This window comes from Salvelinus sp. IW2-2015, linkage group LG14, assembly GCF_002910315.2.
Source record: "Salvelinus sp. IW2-2015 linkage group LG14, ASM291031v2, whole genome shotgun sequence".
In the NCBI taxonomy this organism is placed as follows: Eukaryota; Metazoa; Chordata; class Actinopteri; order Salmoniformes; family Salmonidae; genus Salvelinus; species Salvelinus sp. IW2-2015.
The window spans coordinates 8256149-8270272 of NC_036854.1; the positions used below are offsets into that span (position 1 = coordinate 8256149).

At 44.7% G+C, this 14124-nt stretch overlaps 1 long non-coding RNA gene across 1 annotated transcript; it reads left to right on the plus strand.

Moving 5' to 3' along the window:
• The first annotated feature begins 4940 nt into the window (after positions 1-4940).
• Positions 4941-8931, plus strand: LOC139028644 (uncharacterized). Its single transcript, XR_011480850.1, has 2 exons — positions 4941-6546; positions 6738-8931. It is a non-coding gene; the product is annotated as an uncharacterized lncRNA (long non-coding RNA).
• Positions 8932-14124: the final 5193 nt, after the last annotated feature.

Below are 14124 nucleotides of genomic sequence, written 5' to 3' on the forward strand. Positions count from 1 at the left end.
CAAATATTCAACTACTGTCTTTTCAAATAAAGTAGTATGTAATATCTTAACTTTGAATGTAATTGAAAGTAATTGAGATATTTGAAATGGTATTTGAACCAGGTCTTGTGTGTGCTGTGTCTGTGCGTGTCCGTGTCCGTCTGTGTCTGTGCCTGTGTGTGTCCGTGTCCGTCTGTGTCTGTGGTGTACTCACTAACGGGGTTTGGGGTTAAGGTTTAGAATTAGTGTTAGGGTTGGGTTAGATAGGGTTAGGAGCTAGGGTTAGGGTTAGGAGCTAGGGTTAGGGTTAGGGTTAGGAGCTAAGGGTTAGGTTATTAGCGAGCTAGGTTAATGGTTGGTTAGGAGCTAGGGTTTAGGTTTTAGAGTTAGAGCTTAGGAGCTAGGTTTATGGTAGGGTAGGAGCTAGGTTATGTGGTTAGGGAATTAGGAGCTAGGGTTAGGTGAAGAGGTTTAGAGTTAGGAGCTAGGGTTATGGTTAAGTTTAAGGTTAGGAAGCTAGGTTAGGTTTAGAGTTAGGGTTAGGTTTAGGGGCGTTAGGGTAGTTAGAAGTCTAGGGTTATGGTTAGAGGTTAGGAGCATAGGTTTAAGTTTAGTGACGTTAGGGTTATGGTTAGGCGTTAGGCAGTAGGTGGTTCAGGTTATTTAGGTTAGGAGTTAGGAGTATTATGGTTAGGAGCATTAGGGAACTAGGTTAGAGCTAGGGCTAAAGTTAGGTTAGAGGGTTAGGTTAGAGTTAGGGTTATGGTTAGGGTTAAGGAGTAGGGTTAATGTTAGGGTGGCTAGGTAGGTTTAGGGTTAGGCGGGTTGGGGATTAGTTTAGTGTTCACAGAGTTAGATTTGTAGATTAGTCTGGAAGTCACGGTAGATAGGTAGGGTGTGGACTGAATTTGTGATCCCCACAAGGTTAGTTATAGCAGTTGTGTTTGTGTGTGTGTGTGTTGTTGTGTGGTGTGTGTGTGTGTGTCTGTGTGTCTGTGTGTGTGTGTGTGTGTGTGGTGTGTGTTGTGTGTGTGTGTGTGTGTGTGGTGTGTGTGGGTGATGTGTGTGTGTGTGTGTGTCGTGTGTGTGTGTGTGTGTGTGTGTGTGTGTGTGTGCGCGTGTGCTGTGTGTGTGGCGGGTGTGGGGTTGTGTTGCTCGCCAAGTCCTGTATCTATATGGATTTGTCTCTGACCAATAGAATTCATGATTGAGAGTTAACCAGAGTGGCCACGCTCCCAGATTTGTTATGCAAAAATAGCACAGAGTTCTATATCATGGTCCAAGGTTAGAATAGTTGATATCTGTTTCTAAAAACGATAGAATGTTGATGTCTGTAATTATCTGCCTGTTAGAGAGCTCCAGGTTACAGGAATGAGTTTTGTTTCCCTCAGACCCACAGAGTGTTTCTCTGGTTTGGTGGTTGGGTGGGAGTCAGGGGGTCAGGCCAGGGTTAGGGTCAGAGTTAGCTACAGACTGACTGGGCCTGTTCTTTAGCCATTGTTTTAACGGCTGGCCCAGGGTCTGCTAATCACCAGGCTCTCACCACTAATCCCCTCTCTTATGAAGTCACCACTGTGTCCAGGACATTGGGCTGGGCTGAGGGAGGAGGTGGGGAGGCTCAGGGATGAAGGAGGGCCATTGTGAAACCGTACTCAGTCACTGAACACTAAGACAGAAAGAGGAGGCTTAGGCAATGGATTTAGTTCTATCAAAGATGTGTGTGTGTGTGTGTGTGTGTGTGTGTGTGTGTGTGTGTGTGTGTGTGTGTGTGTGTGTGTGTGTGTGTTGTGTGTGTGTGTGTGTGTGTGTGGTGTGTGTGTTGTGGTGTTGTGGTGTGTGTGTGTGTGGTGTGTGGTGTTGTGTGTGTGTGTGTGTAGAGTACGAAAGTAATGCAGTGGAAAGGTAAAGCAAAGTCTTTATTCTGTTCTTCATGGGTAATTTGCAAGTGTTTAACATGTACTCCACATGGGAAAATGCTTGGGGGTTAGTTTAGTGTATTCCATGTATTGCGCTGTGGTTCAATGTAAACACAAAGAAAATGAGATCCAGACAAAAGCTGAAAGAATACCAATCAAGTTCCAGCAGTCCTTTCCACATCACTTCTACTACCTTAGCGCCCAGTATTATCAACCGGGAGAATCTTTCTTTCACTTTGCAATATTGGCTCCAACCTCTGGCTATGGAGTCATGATTTTTTAAATTTTACCAAAACATGTAGGCCAGTCCTTATTTCTGCACCCATCAGCTGAGGAACAGGGTTGTCGTGCTTAATCCTCTGGTTCCTTCGTCCCTCTCCGCTTCTCTTATCACTCAGTGTTTATGAGCCCTAAGTGCATCAGCGTTGGCCTCAATTCGAATTGAAGGCAGTCAATAATCGAAAAAATGGCATTTATTTTCAATGACTTCTCAATAAACTGATAAGTAGGAGCTAATTAATTTAAAAAAAATACATTTCAGAATTTTTAATTCAAACCACTTCTTGAATTCAATTCGAATTGAGCCCGACCCTGGAGCACACCTCTGTGTTTTCACACCTGCCTGCTATGTGAGTGTCAGGTATGGGTCATTTAAGTGATAATGTCAGAGAAGCCGGTGTTTGAAGGATATATTTGCACGGGTGTTGTTAGGCCCGAGACAAAGTCGAGGTCCGGCAAACCGTGCTAATATATCCTCCAAACACCGGCTTCGAGTGCATTATCACTTTGATACAACGGGTTACCAACATAAGCAAATAATGATTGACATATTTTAATTAAAAAGTTATTTTGATGAATTTATTAATACTATTTCATCCTTCCACAAAATATAGTCCTGACACAAATCTAGGGTTACTACCCAAGCCGGCTGGTCGTTCGTACTATCGGTTCGGTTGCCAGAGACACGATCCAGTTGCTCAGTCTTTTTGTTCTGTGTCTCTGTCGTTCGTTCTAAATGTTCCATTGCCATACTGGCTGGCAACACACTTATCCCTTGCTTGCTAGCTAGGCAACTACGGCTAGCTTACAGTCACGTCAAAATGTGCAGCCAGAATAAGTAGCTGCATTTGCAGTTTTCTAGTGACATTTATTCGGATACATCCATAACAATGAGTTAATAAGGCTCGAATTCACCTGGCATAGAAAATGTGCTCACTCATCAGGACACTGTTGTTCAGAGGATCTATCCAACAACACAACTAACACAATCATTTAAAACTGAAGCTGGAAAGACTGCAACTAGCTGCACTTCGTTTAGTTTGACCTTTTTTCAATTGACATTTCTTTGTATATATCCATAAAAATAATGCCAGCTGATTCATGATTTCGACTTGCTGAGAAACGTTGCCTGCCAGTCTGTATCGTCCCAACTCCTGACACGTTCATTATTATGGGACAGCTGGAGATCAAATTTGAATTTTGAAACAATGTTGCAAATGTCGGAGAGACAGACAGCAAGGTTTATACAAATCTCTGCTGTTGAAAACTAAATGTTAGTCTAAAAGAAATGTGAGATAATGTCTAGATGTTTTTTATAGTGGAGATCAAGTTTATAACTTCCCTGCCTGGGCTGATGAGACAGTGGATTGCGCAGTCAGATGGAACAGAGTAAATAGGCATTTTAACATTAGCCAGTGGTTACTTGTGGAATAGACAATGTCTGGAATGCAGTTTTAACCAATCAGCATTCAGGATTAGGCCCATCTGTTGTATAACAAGATATAATGCCTGGATAGAGAGGAGAGGAGAGATATGGGCAAGTAATATAGTGAGCCCTATGAGGCTGGTTGCCTGACTGTGTTTGCTGACATTGCACAAACCCAGGGAAAGGTTTTGGATTTCCCTTTGACCTGGTAACTCAGAGATACAGTGGCAGGAAAAAGTATGTGAACCCTTTGGAATTACCTGGATTTCTGCATAAATTGGTCATAAAATTTGATCTGATCTTCCTCTAAGTCACAACAATAGACACACAGTGTGCTTAAACTAATAGCACACTAATTATTGTATTTTTCTTGTCTATATTGAATACATCATTTAAACATTCACAATGTAGGTTGGGAAAAGTATGTGAACCCCTAGGCTAATGACTTCTCCAAAAGCTAATTAGAGCCATGAGTCAGCTAACCTGGAGTCCAATCAATAAGACGAGATTGGAAATGTTGGTTAGAGCTGCCCTGCCCTATAAAAAACACTCACAAAATTTGAGTTTGCTATTCACAAGAAGCATTGTGATGTGAACCATGTCTCGAACAAAAGAGATCTCAGAAGACCTAAGATTACCAATTGTTGACTTGCATAAACCTGGAAAGGGTTACAAAAGTATCTCTAAAAACCTTAATGTTCATCAGTCCACGGTAAGACAAATTGTCTATAAATGGAGAAAGTTCAGCACTGCTGCTACTCTCACTAGGAGTGGCCGTCCTGCAAAGATGACTGCAAGAGCACAGCGCAGAATGTTGAATAAGGTTAAGAAGAATCATAGAGTGTCAGCTAAAGACTTACAGAAATCTCTGGAACATGCTATCATCTCTGTCGACAAGTTTGCGATACGTTAAACACTAAACAACAATGGTGTTCATGGGAGGACACCACGGAAGAAACAACTGCTATCAACAACAAAAAACATTGCTGCACATCTGAAGTTCGCAAAAGAGCACCTGGATGTTCCAGCGCTACTGGCAAAATATTCTGTGGACAGATTAAACTAAAGTTGAGTTGTTTGAAACGAACACTCAACACTATGTGTGGAGAATAAAATGCACAGCACAGCACAGCACACAAATCAAAACCTCATCCCAACTATAAAGTATGGTGGAGGGAGCATCATGGTTTGGGGCTGCTTTGCTGCCTCGGGTCCTGGACAGCTTGCTATCATCGACGGAAAAATGAATTCCCAAGTTTATCCAGACATTTTGCTGGAGATTGAAGGGCTATCTATCCGCCAGTTGAAGTTCAACCAAAGTCGGGTGATCCAACAGGACAACGACCCAAAACACAGAAGTAAATCAACAACAGAATGGCTTCAACAGAAGAAAATACGCCTTCTGGAGTGGCCCAGTCAGTCCTGACCTCAACCCGATTGAGATGCTGTGGCATGACCTCAAGAGAGCGGTTCACACCAGACATCCCAAGAATATTGCTGAACTGAAACAGTTTTGTAAAGAGGAATGGTCCAAAATTCCTCCTGACCGTTGTGCAGGTCTGATCGGCAACTACAGAAAATGTTTGGTTGTGGTTATTGCTGTCAAAGGAGGGTGAACCAGTTATTAAATCTAAGGGTTCGCATACTTTTTCCACCCTGCACTGTGAATGTTTACACTGTGTGTTCAATAAAGACATGAAAACCTATAATTGTTAGTGTGTTATTAGTTTTAGCAGACTTTCTATTGTTGTGACTTAGATGAAGATCAGATCAAGTTATATGACCATTTCTTGCAGAAATCCAGGTAATTCCAAAGGGTTCACTTACTTTTTCTTGCCATTGTAGGTTCTGGCTTGATGTATGATAAGGTAGCTAGGCTGTGTAACCACTGGTCTAGGGTCAGACATGGTTTTGTTCCACTAATAGTTAAGTTTAGGAGGGGGGGGGGGGGGGGGTCACTACTACCTCAGGCACAATAGGCAAAACCAGGGAAACGTTTTAATTGACCATTTACCTAGTAACCCATAGAAAGGTTTGGGTCTGACCTTTAAAACCAGGGTCATCTTTTGGTTTTACCACTATCCCCACACCATTGCCCCATCACTACTCAGTCAGGGAACTAAGGGCAACAGTGGAAGCGTCTCAGAGGAGGAAGGGGAGGACCATCCTCCTCAGTAAATAAAAAAATCTAAAACATTGAAAAGTTATCCTTTTTAGATAAAACTATACTAAATATAATCATGTCACCAAATAATTGATTAAAACACACTATTTTGCAATGAAGGTCTATAGTAGCCTCAAAAGCACTCTGTAGGGTAGCACCATGGTGTAGCCGGAGTACAGCTAGCTTCCGTCCTCCTCTGGGTACATTGACTTCAATACAAAACATAGGAGGCTCATGGTTCTCACCCCCTTCCATAGACTTACACAGTAATTATGACAACTTACGGAGGATGTCCTCAAACCTATCAGAGCTCTTGCAGCATGAACTGACATGTTGTCCACCCAATCAAAGGATCAGAGAATGAATCTAGCAGAGGTGTGGACTCGAGTCACATGACTTGGACTCGAGTCAGACTCGAGTCACAAATATGATGACTTGCAACTCGACTTTGACTTTAACACCAATGACTCGTGACTTGACTTGGACTTGAGCCTTATGACTCGACCTGGCTTGATACCATCCCCAAGCCCAAATATAAAAAATGATGCTATTTAAAAAAGTGTGCAGGCATAAACTTTTCATTTAACGGATTAAAGTTTGAATCGGACAGCAGCCAATCAAATTGTGCCAGCGGAGAAAAAGTTGAGCGTGGCAGTGCAGAGGAACTACGTTGTAGTCAACAAAAAACGTATTGCAACTTGCAAAACGTGTGGGAAGAAAATTACAGATGGAGGCGCAACAACTTCCAACTTTGTTCGACATTTGAAGCTGCACAAAGAACGGTAAGTCGTGGCTAATATAGCCAACAACTATATATAACTTTGCTAGTATAGCATGTAGGCTATCATAACATTGTTAAATCAATGAGCCTCCACACAGTCAGCCAGTGCGGGAATGTGATCATTGCACTCAAGATTGAGACCAGGCAAGATTGTGCTACTGCCCCGCTCAATTATTTTTTATATGCTTACAGATTTGAACAATACCAGATGAACAAAAGTGTCACAAGTGAACTACAACAGTCTCCAATCTCACAGTTCATGGAGACCCGTGTAGGGCAGTACAGCAGGAATCATCCACAGCAGAAAGCTATCAACAATGCAATACTGTCCCACCTGGTTATCGATTGCAACTTGCCTCTGGAAAACAAGAGTTTTGGTCACTTCCTGTCAGTGGTTGACAGTAAGTACAGCAAAAGTAGAGAACCTCGCTACAGAGAGACGTCAGTGGAGCAACACAGACCATGTTTCAGTCACAGTGGACATTTGGTCCGACCGAAAGATGAGGGGGTTCCTTGGTGTCACTGTGCACTGTATGGAGAAAGATGGAGAGAGGATACAGCTCAAGTCCCATCTCTTGGCCTGTGACCGTTTCAAAGGCCCACACACGGCCGAAAGAATCTGTGAGCAGTTTGAGGCCATATGTGATGAGTACAGCATTAAAGATAAATTGACTATATCATCAGTGACAATGCTGCCAACATGAGAAAAGCATTCACCGTGTGCTTCCCCATTGAACAAGAAGATGAAGTACATGACGAAGATCACCTTGACGACCCAGAGCTCTGGAATGACCTAACCCTGGAAGACCAGCAAACAGTGGATGCTGCTATTGCAAAAAAACAGCGCTTGCAGTGTTTTGCCCACACTCTCCAGCTGGTGGTGGGAGACGGCTTGAAAGAAACAAAAGTGATGACTCCTTCTCTTTCAAAGTTATCAAAAATCAGCTCACTGCTACATACAAGCACAACATTCAAAGACGTGTTTGAGGCTGAATTTGGGGAAGAGGCATCCCTGCTGCTGTCAGCACAACATGGAACTCAACACTGAGACAAGTGAAGGCAGTTATCCAATGTGACCATCTAAAGCTCAGTCATGCTCTAGAAAAGGCTGGGCGCAAGGAGTTGTTGTTCACAGTACGGGAGTGGAATAAGTTGAAGGAGTTGGTGGACATCATGAAGCCATTTGGAGAAGCACCAGATATGACACAGGGGGAGAAGATAGTCACAATCAGTTCTGTTGTTCCCTCGGTCCTGTCCCTGAATCCCCACCTGGAGCAGCGGAAGCCTCAAGTCCATTTCCTGAGCGGCCTGGTCAGAAGTCTCTAGGCATCCATGAACAAAAAGATTTCTTGGAATTTTCATCAATGTGAAAATGGCCAGAACACAAGATGGAATCACTGCCCCCTTTTCCTATCCAGTCTACCTCAAAGCAGCTGCCTTGGATCCGGATTTTTCTCTGATGTGGTGGAGCACCATGTGCTGGTCAAGGAGGAGGTGGCACAAATAGTGAAATGTAAATATTATTGAGTTTAATGTAACTTTTTCTCATAATTTAATCCAATTGACTGCAACAATAATACTTTTTCAGTTTAACCCACCCCATCACCAATACTCTAATACTGGCCTTTTTGTTTCTGCTATGCTTTTACATGTTTTGCCAGAACTGATTCTGCAAGATGCTACAGGGACTGAGCAAGCTGTGCCTTTTGTTGATGAGAAAGAGCGAGAGGACCATAGTCTCGGACAAGAAGAAGGGCTGTTTGCAGCATACTGTAAGAGGCAGAAGAAAGCTGTTGGGACCACTCCAGCTATGTCACTACCTTGACATATGCGAAGGACAGAATGCCCTCTTGTTCTGGGCAATGAACAGGATGGCTCTTCCTTCACTGTCCCGAGTGGCCATCAGTGTCTTGGCAGTGCCTGCGTCCAGTGCTCCGGTGGAGCGTGTCTTCAGCCATGGTGGCATCATACTGCGGCCTCATCGTACACAAATGACTGACAGACTTTTATCGAATTTGGTCTTTTGCAAATGAAATGCATCGTAGGGCCCTGAGATAAGAGAAAAATGTAACTGTTTATGCATTACACACACACGTAGTCTCCATGTTCAGGTTTTATCTCCCATCTTTGGGATCTGGATTGTTTTCTCAGACATTCAGGCCAGTGTTCAAATTATAGGCCTACTTGAAGTTCAGTAGCAGTTGTTTTGATGTACCTTTAAATAAATGATTGTAACTTCATGTCAGGATTGTTTTAGGTGTCTAGAGTATATCGAGAGAGAGAGAGAGAGAGAGAGAGAGAGAGAGAGAGAGAGAGCTCCCAATGTATTTCCATGGAAGTATATAGTTTATTTGGAAAGTAATAAATATATATATCGTTAAAAGCATTCAGGATTTGCGTAAATGTAATATACTATTACTCTTGTTAAATATGAAATGGTATTACATTTGGTGAAGGGCACATTATGACTTGTTTAGGACTCGAAACTCAAAGTTTAGGACTTGAGACTTGACTTGAGACTTGACTCGGACTTGCCTGTATTGACTTGGGACTTGACTTGGGACTTGAGTGCTAAGACTTGAGACTTACTTGTGACTTGTAAAAGAATGACTTGGTCCCACCTCTGGAATCTAGTACTGAAAGCATAGGCTAGGGCTAGCTAGCACTGCAGTGCATAACATGTGGTGTAAGTGTTAAACTGATTACTGACTGTACACTGTAACGTTACTGCATGAATGTAGCAGGTTTACTAATGAGTTAGTTCTATTAGCTATGTTGACTATGACGTTACTTTAGCTAATATGGTGACACCGATGTAGGCTGTGTGTAGTGGTTAGGATATGGGTTAGCTTGGAAAGTTTTTTTTTGCCTCGTCACATACAGCTGATGTGTTGTGCATTTGTAACGGATGTGAAATGGCTAGCTAGTTAGCGGTGGTGCGCGCTAATAGCGATTCAATCGGTTACGTCACTCGCTTTGAGACCTTGAAGTAGTGGTTCTCCTTGCTCTGCAAGGGCCGCGGCTTTTGTGGAGCGATGGGTAACGACGCTTCGTGGGTGACTGTTGTTGATGTGTGCAGAGGGTCCCTGGTTTCGCGCCCGTGTCGGGGCGAGGGGACGGTCTAAAGTTATACTGTTACACTATTTGAAGTCCAAAACAGGGAAGAGGTGAGAGAGGAGAGTGCATAGATGCGAGAAGGAATACAACGTGGCTGCAATGAAAGTGAATTGTGTTTACCGCATGATCAGGGGTGTATTCATTTAGCCGATTCTGTTGAAAAGCGTTTCTTAAACGGAAGCAAACATACCTGAATTTGTCCAATAGAATTCTCGTTTGCAACTGTTGGACTAATGATTACACCCAAATCAGCTACTGTATATGCAAGAGTGTGCAAGGCGGTACTGAATGGTGTCACTGTCGGTCACCTTAAATAATTCTCTCGACCTGTGTGCACCTACGTTGTAAACTTTTATTATTCATATGCTAGGTTTGTAGAAACCTCATGATGGTATAGGGAAAATTTGAGTATCATGTAGTAGCCTAAACCTATCGATGTTACATTAATAGATTTGATGAATTAGAGAGTGGTTAATTCGTTTGACCTAGGTCAAGCCATAGGACTGTATGTGTTCTGGCAGTGTTCTAGGCCGGAGACCATGAATAGACTGTAATATTGTGAATAGTACAAGGTTTCTCAAAGACAGATTAATAGTTGAGTTTTAATACTCTCTTAACTTTTCTCTTTCTTACTTCTCTCTCTCTCTACTTTTTTATTACATGCTATGCTGTTTTTCATCTGACACGGGTGGCAGGACAGGGAGAGAGGAAACTTTGTAGAGCGTGTGTGTATTGTGTGTGTGTGTGTTGTGTGTGTGTGTGTGTGTGTGTGTGTGTGTGTTGGTGTGTGTGTGTGTGTGTGTGTGTGTGTGTGGTGTGTGGTGTGTGTGGTGTGTGTGTGTGTGGTGTGTGTGTTGTGTGTGTATTGATGTGTGTGTGTTGGTGTGGTTTCATTGCCTATGGGGGCATGAAATCGCTCCACAGCCCCAAGGCACATTGGGAGCTGCTCTACCCAGACACAGAGCCTTCCACTCTATCTGTTTTACACACACACACATGCATGCACGCACGCACGCACGCACACACACACACACTGCATCTCTCTCTATCTTTCTCTCTCTTTCTCTTTCTCTCTCTCTCTCTCTCTTTCTCTCTCTCTCTTCCCATCTCTCATGTCGTGTCTGTCTTCATAATTCTATGGGTTTATGTTATAGTTCAGTTCCAGTGGGACATTTGAGTGTGTCCTCATTGTCATTTACTATCCCAGGACCACTATCCCTACAAGGAAGTCATTTGTCAATCAAACAGGTACTGCTGGAGAGGGTCATTTTACTCTCTCCCTTCTCCCTTTTTTTCTCTTCCTTTCTTTTGATGTGTGGAGGACCAGTTCTCTGTGACATGGGGTGACTCTCACTCCCCCTGTTCTCTCTCTTACTCCCCCGTTCTCTCTCTCGCTGTGATCTTATGAGCTGAGTGTCCAGACTCCAGGGAGACCAGCATACATGTGCTCTCCTACAGAGCAAAGCAGAGCAGGGCTGAGCAGGGCAGGGGGGAGCAGCAGGGGGGACAGATCAGGGGAGAGAAGAGGAGAAGAAAAGATTGGGGGTAGGGAAAAACAGAGTAGGGTCTACAGGAAGAACAGTAGACTGTTGTTAGGCCAGCTTGTCTACTGTCCCGGTAATACCAATGCTTCTCTAGTGGACACAGATGGGACCATCTGTTGCTATCTATCGCTCTATCTATTTGCTACACTGGAACAAACTGTTTTATAGTAGTGATTTTTTTTTTTACCATGATACAGAAGCTTGCGTTTACATTTATATTTTAGTCATTTAGCAGAAGCTCTTATCCAGAAATGAGATTGCCACTGTGTTCTGCAGGGCCCTCCCACAGAAAAAATACTACAGAACACTATAGTACTTACTATAGAATTCTGTAGTAAACTATAGTATGCTGTAGAATACTATACCATGCAATGTAGTATCCTTCGATCATGTGTAGTACTTGATATATAATTTCTTAGTGTTTCTTAGAGCAGAAGCTCAGTCCTACCTACCTACAGGTCATGGAAAATGCTCTTTTACTGTTTCTCCAGTAGGTTTCCTGAAGGAGAAAGCCTCCATTTCTATGTCAAAGATAATAAAACAAAAACACTTTAGTAAATACAACAGTAATGTCCCCAAAAACACTCCATTAAATACAGCAGTATACTATAGTCTGCAAAAACACTACAGTGAATACTACAGTATAGTATTCCTACCATAGTATACACTATAGTCCAAACACAGAGACGAGGTGTTCTGTAGGGCCCTCCACACACAGAGACGAGATGTTCTGTAGGGCCCTCCATACACAGAGACGAGGTGTTCTGTAGGGCCCTCCACACACAGAGACGAGAGAATGTTCTGTAGGCCCCCATACATCAGGAGCACGAGATGTTCTGTAGGGCCCTCCACAACACGAGACGAGATGTTCTGTAGGGCCCCTCCATACACAGAGAACGAGAATGTTCTGTAGGGCCCTCCACACACAGAGAGAGATGTTCTGTAAGCGACCCTCCATAACAGAGACGAGTGTTTCTTATGGGCCCTCCACACTACAGACAGATGTCTGTAGCCACTCTCGAACGGTTTCTAGCTCAACACGAGGACCACTAGCCTACACACAGAGACGAGGTGTTCCTATAGGGCCTCCACACACAGAGACGAGGTGTTCGTAGCGGCCTCCAAACACAGAGACCAGAGTTTCTGTAGGGCCCTCCACACACAGAGACGAGGTGTTCTAATAGAGCCTGCCACACACCGAGACGAGTGTTTCTGTAGGGCCCTCCAACACAGAGACGAGTGTTCTGTAGGGCCCTCCATACACAGAGACGAGGTTGTTCTGCAGGCCCTCCAAACACAGAGACGAGATGTTCTTGTAGGGCCCTCCAGTACACAGAGACGAAGGTGTTCTGTAGGGCCCTCCACACAAGAGACGAGGTGGTTCTGTAAGGGCCCTCCAAACACAGAGACGAGGTGTTTCTGTAGAGGCCTCCATACACAGAGACGGAGGTGTTCTGTAGGGCCCTCCAAACATCAGAGACGAGGTGTTCTGAGGGCCCTCCAAACACAGAGACTTGTCCATGACCCGCGTTCCACTGAACCTGCCGTCGACCGTGGTAGGCCCTCGTCAAGTCTCGCAGAGTGGGTCTTATACGGTCAGGTTTTGACAGGGCAACAAGAGGCATCCACCTCTCCACCCGTGGTCTTCTGTCATAAAAAGTGACTGGGATCCAGCAGCAAACCTGAGAGAGAGCTTATTGTTTGCTGGGGGTTTTCCAAGTAAACGGGGTCAATATGGGTCGGGATCATTTTCATATGAAGCACTTCAGTTAAAACTCTGCATAATTCATGGCCCCATCAAAAGATTTAGCCATCTACTATACGGCCTGCAGAGGGAGAGGGAGGGGAGAGAGGGAAGAGAGTGAGGTAGAGGGGAGAGACGGGAGGGAGAGGAGAGAGGTAGAAGGGAGAGAGAGAGGGAGGGAGAGAGAGAGGAGAAGAGAGATGGGAGAGAGGTAGATGGGAGAGAGGGAGGGAAGAGAGAGAGAGAGGGAGAGAGAGATGGAGAGAGAGGTAGAGAAGAGAGAGAGAGGGAGAGAGAGCGGTAGAGGGAGAGAGGGAGGGCAGCAGAGAGAGAGGTAGAAGGAGAGAGGAGGAAGAGAGAGTAGAGGGGGAGGGAGGAAGAAGAGGTAGAAAAGGGAGAGAGAGGAGGGATCAAGGAGAGAGAGATAAGAGGGAGAGCAAGAGAGAGAGAAGAAGGGGGGAAGAAGAAGAGAGGGAAGAGAGAGAAGAGGGTAGAGGAAGGAGAGAGGGAGAAGAGGGAGGAGAGAAAGAAGAGAGTAGAGGGAGAGAGAGAGAAAGAGGGGAGAAGGGAGAGAGAGCAGGAAGAGAGCGAGAGAGAGGGAGGGGAGGGAGAGGTGGAGAGAGAGAGAGGTAGAGGGGGAAGCAGAGAGAGGGGAGGGAGATAAGGGAGGGAGAGAGAAGCGGAGGAGAGAGGGAGGGGAGAGAGGGTGAGAGTAGAGGGAGAGAGAAGAGGGAAGAGAGATGAGAGGGGAAGGGAGAGAGAGGGAGAGAGGGGGAGGGAGAGGAGAGACGAGGTGAAAGAGGGAGAGAGAGAGAAAGAGAGGGAGAGGGAGAAGAGGGAGGGAAGAGAGAGAGAGAGAGGGAAGGAGGGGGAGGAGAGGGGGGGGAGAGAGAGAGAGTAGAGGGAAGAGGAGAGTGAAGAGAGGCAGAGAGGGGGCGAAGAGAAAAACAAGGGAGGGAGAGAAGAGAAGAGCGAGTATCCAGGGGGGCGAAAGAGGGAGGGAGGAGCGAAGAGTGAGGTAGAGGAGAGAGAGAGGAAGAGAGAGAGAGAGAGAGGAGAGAGAGAGAGAGAGAGAGAGAGAGAGAGAGAGAGGAGAGAGAAAGAGAGGAGAGAGAGAGAGAGAGAGAGAGGAGAGAGAGAGAGAGAGAGAGAGAGAGAGAGAAGAGAGAGGTGA